This window comes from Erithacus rubecula, assembly GCF_903797595.1.
Source record: "Erithacus rubecula genome assembly, chromosome: 17".
NCBI lineage: Eukaryota > Metazoa > Chordata > Aves > Passeriformes > Muscicapidae > Erithacus > Erithacus rubecula.
The window spans coordinates 7412584-7417981 of NC_136669.1; the positions used below are offsets into that span (position 1 = coordinate 7412584).

A 5398-nucleotide genomic window follows, 5' to 3' on the forward strand; every position below is an offset into this window, starting at 1 on the left:
TAGCAGAAGCTTCACTGGTTTTTTATTTTTCCTGGAAGTGCTAAAAAGGGAAATAAAGAAGGAGCCTCAGTGACTGCCCTGATGTGGCTCATCAGGAACAAGGCAGCTCCCATGGGAATGGGGTGGCAGGTGAGGAATGAGGTGAGTCCTGGCATTTGTTTGTTTTTTGGGGGGAATCCATGGCTGATCCCATCCTGGGGATCCAGGACTGTGAGAGGAGAATTCTCCCTCCTCTTCTCCTGTGGGTTCCAGGGTGAATTTACACAGGGCTCCCTCATGGTTCCAGTGGATTTTCCTTCCAAGCTGCTCCTTCTCCAGTGGATCCAGCCCTGCTGGGTGACAGGGGATGGGTGACAGGGGATGGATGACACCCCCCAGGCACCCCCCAAGGACTGGACACTGGCACCCAACAGTACTGGCCTCTCCTCTCCCCAGTTTAATGAATTTCTTTTGCTTTCCAACCTCTGGGTCAGGGATAATGGATCCCAGACCAACATTCCCATTCCTGTTTGATGCTTGTTAAGCTTTTTTTTTTTCAATCCAAGCTCCCTGCTCTGCTCCTGAGCAGTGCCTGGAAGATAAAACCCATCTGAAGGGGCAGGAGGGGATTCCATTGGAAATGCTTCCCTGGGACAAGAATTTTAAAAAGAAAAGGAACAATTATTGTGAGGTGGGAGAAAATCAGAACCACGTTGTGTTATCTGTTCAGTGGCAGAGTTTTGTGGAGAGTTTTTATCCCAGAGTTCAGCACTGGAAGGAAAACTCTGCAGCACAGGGAATCTGTGGGGAGGAAAACCCAACTGGGATCTGCTCCTGCCAGCTCTGATGTCTCTGAGGTCCCACCCCCTTCTCCAGAAGCTCTGGAGTGCAGGATTTGGGTCCTTCAATGGGCTGATCCCCCTGGGATGATGCTTTTCTCTGGCTGTGTTTTCCCAGCTCATCCCACTTTCTCCTCCCGTTTCTCTGTGAGGTCCAAGGAAATTCCAGAGCTGAGACAGGCAGGACAAGGCCAGGTGGTCACCCCATGTCCATCCTGAGCAGCTCCAGCCTGGCCTGGGGTATTCCCAAGGATCCAGGGGCAGCCACAGCTTCTCTGGGAATCCCTGGATCCACCTAGGTTCCATTTTCAACCCTTCCTCTAAAAACATGGATTTGGTTTGTGTTTTGGGAATGTGTCCCTGTGGAAGAGCTGCTGGAGGTGAGTTTGTGCCCATGCTGGAATTATCCCCACCAACACCCACACTGCACCAACACCAAGAATTCCTCATTCCTGGATCTTTTATAAATCAGAGTAATTGATTTTTAAAGCAGCCAAATATCAGGCTGGGAATTCCCATAGGAAATACCTGCAGCCATATCCATTCCCTGCTCCCAGCTGCTTGGAAAAGCTGGCTTTGCTTTAACACATATGAAAGGGAAAAGCTTTTTTTTTTTTTTTTCCTTCCTGGTAGATTAAGTTTGGCCAAACAATTCTGTGTGAACTGCTGGGCAGGAGGCACAAACCTGTAGGCAAAATTATCCAGCTGCTCCAAGTTTAGAGCAGCATGGGATGAATTTCAGGATCGTATATTAGTTTCCATTTAATCTGATTATTCCAGGCTGGAGTTCCTGGAGGGTCTTCAGGTTATTGTCAGTCAAAGGAATATTTAAAAGCTTCCATTTGCACTCAACTTTTCCCATTCCAAGTCTATTTTCATTATGGATAGATTTTGATTTTAATGAAAAAATTATTCTCCCAAGTCCCTGCCTTTTTCTTCCCCCCCAGTTGGGGTTAAAATTGGAGCCACAACGGGGTCTTGCCACTCAAAATCCCATTTTCCAGCTTTCCTGAGGGTGTTGCTTGGTTGAAGGAGCTTGGGCAGACAACAAGGGGCGGATAATTTGGGAATGCACCTTCTCTGCTCAGCCTGGGGGCACCCCCAGCCCCTTCCCCACTGGGGAAACACTTCAGTGCCTCTATCCCAGAGAAATCTCCAGCTCCAGCATCAGAGCAGGATTCATTTTGATTCATTGATGTTAAAAGCCCCCTTTTGGGGTTTTAGCTGTGCTGTGACATTTCTGTCACCACCCCTCACTGGGGCTCCAGTGGGAGCAGCATTCCCCAGGACTGGAAGGTTGGGAATGGTTTGGGAGGGATGCCCTTGCCAGGTCAGCCTGGAGTGGCAGCTTTGGGACATTAGGCTGGATTTGGGCTCCCAGGTGCTGCACCTGCCTGGGGTGCCCATCCCACCTAAACTCTTCCAGTAAGGTGGACAGGACAAACTCCTGTCCCATTTTCCCACAGACTTTGCTTTGTTTTCCCACAGAATTTGCCCCGTTTTTCCAGGGATTTTTGCCTCATTTTCCACAGATTTTACCCCGTTTTTCCACAGATTTTGCCTCATTTTTCCATAGACTTTGCCCCATTTTTCCACAGATTTTGCCTCTTTTTTACACAGACTTTGCCTCATTTTCCATGGATTTTGCCCCATTTTCCACCGATTCTGCCCAATTTTCCCACAGATTTTGCACCATTTTCCACAGACTGCCCCATTTTTACACAGATTTTGTTCCATTATTCCACAGATTTTGCCTCATTTTTCCACCAAATCTGCCCCATTTTCCATGGATTCTGCCCCATTTTTACACAGATTTTGCCTCATTTTCCTACAGATTCTGCTGCATTTTTCTACAGATTTTGCCCCATTTTCCACAGATTCAGCCCCATTTTCCTGCAAATTCTGCACATTTTCCATGGATTCTGCCCCATTTTTACACAGATTTTGCCTCATTTTCCTACAGATTCTGCTGCATTTTTCTACAGATTTTGCCCCATTTTCCACAGATTCAGCCCCATTTTCCTGCAAATTCTGCACCATTTTCCATGGATTCTGCCCCATTTTTACACAGATTTTTCCCCATTTTATCACAGATTTTCCCCAGTTTTCCCACAGATTTTCCCCCATTTTCCCCCAGATTCTGCCTCATTTTCCAATAATTCTGCCCCATTTTCCCACAGATTCTGCCTCATTTTCCACAGATTTTGCCCCATTTTCCTAGAGATTTTGCCTCATTTTCCATTAATTCTGCCCCATTTTTCCACAGATTTTGCCTCATTGTTCCACAGATTCTGCCCCGTTTTTCCCCACATTCTCCCCCATTTTTCTATGGATTCTCCCCCATTTTCCCCCCACATTCTGCCCCATTTTTCCCAGTTTTTGCCATGCCCATCCCCTCATTCCCCCATTTCCCTGGCAGGCTGGATCCCTCTCCCTGTGCAGTAGCAACTCTGGGTAGGATTGCACAGGGCTGAGCTTTGGGACAATCCCACAGCACCTGCAAGTGGTTACTTACAATAATAAATAACTGATAGATTATCAAATAAAGCCTTGGCTTGGGATGAGGTCATCCCTGCCCCATGTCCTGCGTCTCCCAGGGTTTGGGAGGGCTAAATCCCTCTTGTATCAGGCAATAAAAAACTTGTCAGGATTAAAGAATCAATTAGGAATTAGCCAAAGGGGCAAAGCGTAACCCAAACATGCTGATAAAATCCAGTAGGTGATTATGGGAATGGGTTTGATTTCATTGGGCTTTGGAAAGGAATAATTGCTCATTACAGAGCATGGAACAAGCCAGACTGGTTTTTTTTTTTTTTTTTCCAGCTTTATAGAGGTGGAAATTCTGGTGTTCACTGACAAATGTAGGGACACACCGTGGTTTAGGGCTGAAGAGGAAGTTTGGGGTTCTGAATTTGAGAAGCATCATTCCCTGGTTGGAAAAAATGTTCTTGGAAGTCAACACTTCCAAGTGTTGTGTTCCAAGTGGTTGGATGGGGCTTGGGGTGGTGGAAGGGAGTGGAACAAGATGGATTTTAAGGTCCCTCCCACCCCAAACCATTCTGGGATATTCCAGCTCCAGCACTGCTCTGCCACAGGCACAGGGAAACAGAACAAGGCTGGTCTAGCTGTAAAATCTCCTGGAAAAGCTGCTTTTCCCAGCTGATGGTGGCAGGGAGGGGATGGAGCACTCCCAGGATGGTGCAGGAAGACAAGGAGTTGGATTTCAAGGGAAAAGAGCCCAATCCTGGCTCTAATCCCTGTTTATTCCCTGTCTGGCCCAGCCACACACGCTCCCAAAGCTTTTGTTCATGAAGGAGATCCAGGGAAAGAAGATCCCCCAGGAATGTTGGTGTCAGCCTCATCCCAGCCTCCTCCAGCACAGCTCCATCCTCCCACAGCAGCTCCAGGCTTGATCTTTTTGGGATCACAGGCCAGCTCTGCTGCTCCTCAGGGTGGATAAAGGATTTTTAGGGAAAAAAATCTTTTAGGGAAGCAGCATCACATCGGGGTTGGAGTTGGATCTGCAGGATGAGCTCCCAGGGCGAGGCAGGACTGGGATTTGCCATCCTGTGTGACCCCAGGTGCTGCCCTGGGGCTGGAGCAGTTAATTGGTTCATTAATCCTCATCCCCTGGGCCAAATCCCAGAGCCAGCTGCTCCCCTGGAGCAGGGTCTGAGCAGGAAGGGGGATCAGCACCCCAGGTTGTGCATCCAGGTTTGCTCCCAACAAAGTGGGAAGAGGCAAACCCCGGGGAAATAAAAGAACTAGAATAATCAGTGATTTATCATTGATAATTAGTTATTAATAATTAATAGATTGGAATCCTAAGACACTAAGGCAGATATTGTTTGGTGACAAAAACCAGTTCCCAAAGTTTGGTGGAATTTTTTCATCTTTTTGCCCATAGAACACGGAGGCCAAGAACCAGCACCAAAGTTTGAGTGAGAAAATAAAACTCTGTGTCCAGGAAAAATTTAATTTTTCTGGGAATGACCCAGCACACAACCCTGACCTTGACGCCACCCTGCCCATGCCTGGCTGTCCCAGCTGAGCTTTCCCTGCCTGTCCCTGGTGCCCATCCTCATCTCTCCTTGCCTGTCAGAGGGATTTCTTGTCAGGTTAATGACCTCCAGTGCTCTGGGCACCAACTTCGTTGGGTTGTTTTTTTAAATGAGCGAAGCAGTTAATAGTTGCTGAAAGGTTATTTATTGCAGAAGCACATCAGTCTCCAAAGGCACAGCTCATGCTAATTTTTGGTATAAAGTCCAGATAGAAGCAGAAGCTGCTCCTGTCAGGGTCCTGGGAAGCTGATGCTGCTGTGGCAGCTCCTGCCTTCTTCTTGGCTGTTGATGATGATGGGAGAGCAAAGCAAAAGCAAAAAGCAAAAAGCACCAGCTGTCCCCAGTGCAAGCTCTTATGTAGAATCTTCCCAATAAGCTGAGACAAACTCAGACACCACTCCTTAACCTGTTAGTGCTGTTGGATACTGCTGGGAACCAGGGGAAAAGCAGCCTTGAAGCCTTGCCTTTCTCAGGCTGCTCAAGGACAAGGAAATATAACAATGATTAAACACCTGCAGG

The 5398-nt window shown here is 47.6% G+C and overlaps 1 long non-coding RNA gene across 1 annotated transcript; it reads left to right on the forward strand.

Moving 5' to 3' along the window:
- The first annotated feature begins 3262 nt into the window (after nucleotides 1–3262).
- On the forward strand, nucleotides 3263–5175 carry LOC306809103. Its single transcript, XR_013776166.1, has 2 exons — nucleotides 3263–3533; nucleotides 4100–5175. It is a non-coding gene; the product is annotated as an uncharacterized lncRNA (long non-coding RNA).
- The last annotated feature ends 223 nt before the right edge of the window (nucleotides 5176–5398 follow it).